The sequence below is a fragment of the Delphinus delphis genome, chromosome 4 (genome assembly GCF_949987515.2).
Source record: "Delphinus delphis chromosome 4, mDelDel1.2, whole genome shotgun sequence".
NCBI classification, from domain to species: Eukaryota; Metazoa; Chordata; class Mammalia; order Artiodactyla; family Delphinidae; genus Delphinus; species Delphinus delphis.
This window is the reverse complement of record NC_082686.1, coordinates 33,914,631-33,923,471: the sequence shown is the minus strand read 5'-3', so window position 1 is coordinate 33,923,471 and position 8,841 is coordinate 33,914,631. Positions and strand designations below refer to the sequence as shown.

Below are 8,841 nucleotides of genomic sequence, written 5' to 3'. Positions count from 1 at the left end.
CAGTCCTCTCCCAGCACTCCAACTGAAGCCCGACCCTCAACTCCCAGCCCTGCCTGCCCTGGCAGGTGAGCAGACAAGCTTCTCAGGCTGTTGAGTGCTGGTCGGCACCAATCCTCTGTGCGGGAATCTCTCCCCGCTTTGCCCTCCGTACCCCTGTTGCTGTGCTCTCCTCTGCGGCTCCGAAGCTTCCCCCTTCCGCCACCCGCAGTGTCCGCCTGCGAAGGGGCTTCCTAGTATATGGAAACCTTTCCTCCTTCACGGCTCCCTCCCACTGGTGCAGGTCCCGTCCCTATCCTTTTGTCTCTGTTTATTCTTTTTTCTTTTGCCCTACCCAGGTACGTGGGGGGTTTCTTGCCTTTTGGGAGGTCTGAGGTCTTCTGCCAAAGTTCAGTAGGTGTTCTGTAGGAGTTGTTCCACTTGTAGATGTATTTCTGGTGTATCTGTGAGGAGGAAGGTGATCTCCGCGTCTTACTCTTCCGCCATCTTCCCGGAAGCCAACCCTTTCTTTTTTAAGATAAAGATTGTTTACTACTTTTTCTTTTCAATATGAATATTTTTTTCTCTTAGCTGTTGTTTTATCTTCTCACATTACTTAGTAAACTAAGATTATGCTGTTATTGCTTATCTGCCATTAATATCCCATGTGCTTTTCTGCATTAAGAGCTAGAATGACTATAAAAGATAGAAGAAAAAGCTGTACTTTTTTGTCTATGAGTGAAAAAATATAGTTAAATTTGAGAACTCTTTGAGAGTTTAGACTTTACAGTAAATTCTTAAAATGACTTAAGTTGTTCTATATCCTGTCAAAGTATAGTTTCTGTAATTACAAGCATCTGGAACTTCAAAGAATGGTTTAATAATGATTTTGTGGCAATATGTAAGACCTTAAATAGCTTTACTTCAAAGCAAATCCTTGCTGAAAAGGCCTAACACTTTATTAAATTTTAATGTAATTCTTAATGCTATTATTTTTTGCTCAAATTTCCATACTTCAGAACAGACATGAGCAAAAGAATTTGGATTTAGACAGCTTTCTCTGAGTGATTGAAGGAAGTCAGCTTTGTGCTCAGCACACTTAAAAATTTTACATTTCATAATCTTTTAGCATCTTTAATATTTAGACCACATCTAGGGAATCTAATATTCAATCACTGAATTAGATACCCCTTAAATATTTCCTTTGTAACCCTATAATAATTGTGAGAGTAAACATAAATTAATAAAAGTTGCTAAAAATAGATTTTGAAATTTCATCTGTTTTCCTTTTTAATTGACATTCTTTTTAAGATCACCTGACATTCTTTTTAAGATCATTGTTCCATAACGGAGAAGTCTTTGAAAATATCAGTTTGGATCCTGGTGGTCAAACAGAAAAATGAGTATATTAGTAGAAACAATGATTGAATGTTATATTTTGAAAATATCTAGAAATCAATAAAATTGCTGTGCTTTTATTACCATATTTTACATGATATAATACATAATATAACATGGAGTTCCTCTCATTTATCTAATAATTATTGGCATATAAAATATGAAGTTAGACAACTCTAAATACATGCCTCAGAAGTTTATGTGTCCTTTGAAAATTTTGGAAATGAATTCTGAGATTCCTCATTTAGATAATGATTTCAATATAATTATTTACTATTTCAGATTATTGTGAATATTAATTAATATGGAACTTATAAGCACAGATGTAAGTGTATAATTAAAAGTAGACTTCAAACCACACTGCTGGATTTAAATATTAGCTTCACCACTTTTCAGCTGTGTGATCTGAACAATTTACTTAATTTCTTTTTTTTTCAGTTTTTATAAACTAGGCATGATAATACTAGCACCTACCTCATAGAGTTGTCATAATGATTGAATTAATTAATATATGTGAAACTCCTAGATTAGTACCGAGGAAATGAGCCCTCTATAATTTTGGCATTACATATAACACATTTATATATTATATAATTATGTAAAATATATATAATATTTAGCTCTATGTGTCAATTGTCTGGCACATAGTAAGCAGTCAGTATAGTACTATGTTTTTCTTGAGATTATATTTTACAAACTTGAATATTTACCTCTTCATTTCTTTTTTGAGAGCGTTTGAGGGTAGAAAAGATACAAAGTAAAATTAACCCTTGAAAATGTATTAAGTAGTGTTTACTAGTATACTCTACTTTTTCAAGAATGATGACCCTTGGGGTACCATGTGTCTTAAGAGCAATATTTTAATATATGATACTTATTGAACATGAATGGGGTAATTTATATAGTTAAAGAAATGGTATCCCTGAGAAAATAAGTATTAAAATGAGCCATATATGAAGAGTAGAAATAAGCTAGGCAAAATATGATGGGGGGATCTTCCTAGCAGAGAGAAGAGCACATATAAAGGATGTATGAGTGGATTAGGGAGTCTGTTGGGACTTGGCTGACTTTTTTTTTTTTTTTTTTGCGGTACACGAGCCTCTCTGCTGTGGCCTCTCCCATTGCGGAGCACAGGCTCAGGACGCGCAGGCTCAGCGGCCATGGCTCACGGGCCTAGCTGCTCCGCGGCATGTGGAATCTTCCCGGACTGGGGCACGAGCCCGTGTCCCCTGCATCGGCAGGCGGACTCTCAACCACTGTGTCCACCAGGGAAGCCCTGGCTGACATTTTAAAACTACATCAGAATTATTTTTTAAAATTTAAATACAATGAAAACGTTATTGGTTTTGAGACTAAGATTGCAGGGATATATATTTCCCTCCAATTATAATAAAACTCAATGCACTTCACTCCGTAAACAAGCAGAATTTTTAAAGGATCCCGAAAAACTGATTCTAAAATTGATAAGCAATTATACCGCCTCGCCGCCGCTTCCCTTCGTCGGAGCGGCAGCTTGTCCGCCCGCCTGCCCGGCTCGAGGCCCGCGGGGAGTGCGGCGCAGTCCCTTGGCCCGCGGAGGGGCGGCCCCCTAGCCTCTTCGCAGAGCCCACGGACGACCAGGAAGGGGAGCGGCCCAGATGGCGCGTCCTTGGCCCCGCAAGTACAAGGCGAGCGACCTGGTCTTCGGCAAGATGAAGGGCTACCCGCACTGGCCGGCCCGGATTGAGGAACTCCCAGAGGGAGCTGTGAAGCCTCCAGCAAATAAGTATCCTATCTTCTTTTTTGGCACCCATGAAACTGCATTTCTAGGTCCCAAAGACCTTTTCCCTTATAAGGAATACGAAGACAAGTTTGGGAAGTCAAACAAACGGAAAGGATTTAATGAAGGATTGTGGGAAATAGAAAATAACCCAGCAGTAAAGTTTGTTGGGTACCAGGCAATTCAGCAACAGAACTCTTCAGAAACCGAGGGAGAAGGCGAGAATACTGCATGCAGAGGCAAGCAGTGAGGAAGAAGGTGATAGAGTAGAAGAAGATGGAAAAGGCAAAAGAAAGAATGAAAAAGCAGGCTCAAAACGGAAAAAGTCATACACTTCAAAGAAATCCTCTAAACAGTCCTGGAAATCTCCAGGAGATGAAGATGACAAGGACTGCAAAGAAGAAGAAAATAGAAGCAGCTCTGAGGGTGGAGATGCCAGCAATGACACAAGAAACACAACTTCAGACTTGTAAAAAACCAGTGAAGGGACCTAACTACCATAATGAATGCTGCATATTAAGAAAACCACAAGAAGGTTATACGTTTGGTTGTCTAATATTCTTGGATTTGATATGAACCAACACATAGTCCTTGTTGTCATTGACAGAACCCCAGTTTGTATGTACATTATTCACATTCCTCTCTGTTTCGTTTTGGTGGAAAAAGACATTTTAGCCTTTTTTAAGGTTATTGATTTAATTTCATGTTATTTGGTTGCATGAAGTTGCCTTTAACCACTAAGGATTATCCAGATTTTTGCACAAGCTTATACAAGTCTAGGATCCGTTATCAAGGCAGTTATGTTCATCACTCTCCTGCCTTTTCTCCACCATCACCAAACAAACACTAAGTTAAATATAAATTAGCATTTTTTAAAATGACCACTCAATATAATGCTTAAGGGATTTCCTCTCTGTGACAGAACCCAGGAACCAATTCCTAGACACATAATGTTGGCATACTGAAGATGAACTTAAAATTGTTCTTCAGTTTTGAGGCCATGTGTAAAGTTTAATCATATTGTAAAATATCTATTCCATATTAGAAATAGCTAGTTGACAGCGTATACTTCTCAAAACTCATGTTGTTAATGTACACAAACTCAGTTTCTATATGTGAAGTTAGTGAGTCTTCTGTGTTACTCCAAAACAAGGCAATGATTTATTTTTTTCCCAATCTCAGTACAATTTGAGCTAATTACTCAAGTTTGATACTTTACATTTTAAAGCTGGAATCAGCAGTAGCCCTTTGGGAAGTAAGACAAAGCATTGACTTTTAAATATAAACTAAAAATGATCTGTTGTTTTCTTTTGGAACTAGAATTAGAATAATTAGTGCTCATCCACAAACCATTATTATGTGTACATTATTGTTGCAATTGTGATAATAGAAAATTAATTTTATTTTTATGCCAGCTTGTATTGTGAGAACACATTTAGTTAGTTTGGGTTTTATCAATCCTGTTATGCTTGTCCTTGGAACATCTTTCGCATATTCAAGGTTTGTAGTTGAAAACTTTACTGTAAAAAAAATCAAAAACAAAAAAGTATTGTTTTTACAGAATAAATTTATTGGAATGTATACTGGGAGTAAGGTTTGAGGTTGTAAACAACTAGGTTAGTGTAATTTGGCTTCATATATGTAATGTGAGGTATTAGTGTAATTCATATATTAAAGCAAAAATTGTTTACAGCAAGTTGACAATAGAATCAAATGCAGGTGAGGGTTTTCTTTTTCTTTTTTTTTTTAAACACTCTATGGGTTTTAAGGTTTTTTTAAACACTGCAAGGAGGGAGAGGAATTGGCTACATGATTGCTTGCACGTCTAAGATGCTTACCACTTCAGTGGACCGTAAATTCACACACTTGCATTGATTTGGACTCCATTTTCTTCTGGTTTTCTTATTTTGGTGAAGAGCTAGTAAATAACATGAAGGAAAAATATGAGTGGCTCTAAAAGCTTAGGGCCGTTGATGATGATGATGGTAGTGGTGGTGGTGGTGATGATGGCAGCTGAGGGCATGAAAGCACCTGTCCACTTAACACTCCTGTGCTCTGAGGAGGTGACTGGATTTTTGGTCTATTTCTCTTACTTAGCAAATATTGATTTTCCTCTGTTATACCCACTCACACTTCCAAATATGAAAAGTTCATTAAAAGATCATAGGAATGCCAATCCAGTTCTTTTTCCTTAAAAGTTACTTTTTAAATTTTGAATATTTCAATTTAAAAGTAATGAAATTTAATTAATTCATCAAAAGTCCTCTTCATTGCTCACACTAAAACATGAGAATGTAGATGACATTTTGAATTGGAACATACAAGTGACAGATTTTTAAAACAAAAAGCGTAAAGACTACAGAACTTTTTCTGAAAAAAAAATATACAAAATGTTTCAAATTTAATAAGATTTGTCTTCATAAAAGACCAAAAATAATTTATTAAAAATATACACAGAAATACAATAGAAACATTTCCAGTCATAGATCCAGTTATAGATCCCTCCTTAGCTATTTAGACTCAAAAAAAGTTCAGTAAAAGCAATTTTTGAAACAGCAGTAAATAATATACTTTCTTTGGGAAAATATTTTTCAAACAACACTTTTAAATATTCTGACAATTTGTCTTTTATATTGAGGTTGATAATGAAACATATAGATCTTATATGGAAAAATATTTCTCCATCTGTATTTGCTATTTTGAAATTTTTAATATGCATAGACCATTTTCACTTTTGAATAGTTTCCTTTTCATGCTCACTATTATAGGAGCTAAATTGTAATTTTTCACTTATATTTAATGTGTGCAAACAGAATATTGAGATAGGTGGTCAAGTTTATTCACAAATAACTTGAAATATATTTCTTTAAACAAGCTTTCTGAATAACTTCAATTTTCCTTCAAAAAAAGAAAATTTATCCACATAATTCTTATGATAGCTCACATATACAGTATGGAACAAGAATTTATGTATTCTTAAATGTTCCTGTATGGGAAGAGAGTGGAATGGGACCAAATACTGGTACGAAAATAACAAAAGTCAGTAATCTAGAGAGAAAGAACATAAAATAATGCTTTTATTCAGCTTTTTCATCTGCCTTTGTTTTTATGAAGAATTTGTTTTTATGAAGAACTCTGGCTTGCAGATACAGTGATAGGCCAAGAGCTGAGGAAGAACTCCATATGCTATGTTTAATGCTAAAAAAAGGATTTTTGCTTCTTCAGGGACTCTGTAGACATAAGCAGTTCTAGCATGAAGAGAAGCACCGATGTGAGAAGACTGAGACTGTCGCATTAAAAAAAAAGGACGGGTAAGCATGAATTTTGGGTTTAGTTGGATGCACGATGAATTCTGAATGACTCATTCAGACCATGCTCCTGTGCCCTCAAAACCAGGACTTTCAAACAATCCATCGTCTTCAATATTTCATTGAATTTAAGGCCAGTCTTGACATAACTGTTCAAATAAAGTAAACCTTCTTTAGCATGTCTTTATCAGGCCAGCTGTTTTTTTTAACCCATCTAGTGCCCGCATACCAAACAGTAGTGGCTCAATTTAACAAAAAAATCTGAATAAAATCTGCTTTTTCCTGATTTGCATTCTGGAGATATCCTATATAGGAACTCAGTTGTGGCTCACAAAATGTGTTCCAATGAAATTGAAGCAAGTACAGAGTTTAGACAGCTAAAATATTTTTAGCATAACTATTTAAAGAGAAGCACTGAGGGAGGACCTCAGCTTCATTTATCAGTTCTTTCACTTACTGCTTGGAGCAAGAGGTCAAAGCCCTTCATTATACATTTGTTTGTTTATTTATTCATGTATTTGTTTTTTTATGCAACTTAAAAAATACTAAGTGTTGTTTTGTAAGATAAGGTGGGGTAGGGATTTGGTTGCTCTTTATAAAATGACAAATGTACATGCAGGCAACCTTTTCAAATCAAATTATTTAGAAGTATGGCTTGTCAGCATAATCTGAGTTTACAAAACAGAAAGGCAAGAGCTTCCCATTTGTACTTGGATTACTTGTTGAGAACATACGTTCAGAATGTGCCAGTTGGTCTTTTTTGATACTTTCCATAAGCACAGGGGAATCTATTAGAAAAGGCTTCTGTGAAAGTATTTCCTCAGGATCCTTGTATCATTACAAAATGCAACCCCGGAGTCTGCATTTCATATCTTACTGAAATTCAAGATATACACAAATAAAGGATTGGGAATCTAAATATAATAAGTGGTGACTTAGTTCATCAGGATCAAAGTGAAGAGACAGAAGATACTATAAAGAAGGCACAGAAGTAACGAGAATGAAAACTAAATAATTTGCTTTAAATACATATGAGTTATCTTACATTTCCTTCCATATGAAATCAGTTTATTCTGCTAAGTGGTCAACAGATAAACGTGTTACTTAGCACTTGACTTTACTATGATGATAAAAGGACAAGTTTTCATAAGCAGTATATATACAGATTGTATCAGTGACAGATTTTAACAGGTTCCATTTTCACAGGTTACTGATACATTCTGGGGGCCTCTGGTAGTTTTGCTACTTTCTGGGGATAGAAATTAAATTAGTGTGGTGTGTTGCCAAGGATGCAGGGACCAATGCCAATGCCTATGCAGGAATCATCTGCATTGTGATCTGTGAGGCACTGAGAGGGCTCTGCCCTCAAACACACCTCCCCTGGGGCACATGCCCAAGCAGAACCCAGCAAATGTTAAGCATTTCAGCTCTGGGCTATGAAGACAAAAGACCTTGAGAGTAAAGGGCATTTGACAGGCTGCCGTGGGGAGCTGCTCTTGTGGACATTCCAGGAACACTGAACAGGAAATTGGCCCCCATCACTATTTTCTCCTAGGACCTATTTTGAATAACAATATTTTTCTGAATATATAACCAAACTTTTTCTTCTGGACGACAGGCCAGATTTGAACCATGGTTTTCAGAAATGTGCATTTGGTGTCTGTCTTTATAGACACTTATACACATCTCAAAAATCCCCAAATTTGGGGAAATGGGAACCACAGTTTGAGAGAATAATATGAGCAATCATGCCTACTTGCATAGGGAACCTGCTAAAAAGTCTGATTTCACAGGCTTTTTTGCTGCACTAACCAATGCAGTTAATACCTCATTTTCACAAACAGCCAACTCATGGCAACATTAAAAAATGATCGTGTCCTTAAATTAGATTATAAGCCCACAGAGCAGGTACTGTGTCTGATGTTTTGTGTGGCACCTATCACATTGTTAGAGCTCAATAAACGTTCAACAGTAAAAAAAAAAAGCAATTATAAAGGTCCATGAATTGACAAAACTGTTGTAAAAAATATACCATGGGGTGGGGTTGAGGGAATGAAGTCTGCTCCACCAGATATTTAAGAAACACTACAAAGCTATAGCAATAAAACTGTGCAGTGTTGATGCAGAGACAGTGAGCCTCTTGGAACATAATAAAGAGCCCAGAAAACGAAGTATTTTGGAACCTTGATATAGATATGTCTGTGATGTCACATAGCAGTGGAAAAGAGCTGATAAAGAAAAATAAAATTAGCAGTCTATCACCAACCACATGAAACAAAAGTCTATATTACTTTGACTATGAAATAAAGCAATAAAATCAATAGAAGAAAACATATAGGAATACCTTTATCAAAGGATCAAGAAAGATAAGAAGATCCTCAAAGCCCAATATTAAATTAT

The 8,841-nt window shown here is 36.1% G+C and overlaps 1 pseudogene; it reads left to right on the top strand.

Moving 5' to 3' along the window:
* Nucleotides 1-3,011: 3,011 nt before the first annotated feature.
* On the top strand, nucleotides 3,012-3,627 carry LOC132424018 (hepatoma-derived growth factor-related protein 3 pseudogene; annotated as a pseudogene).
* Nucleotides 3,628-8,841: the final 5,214 nt, after the last annotated feature.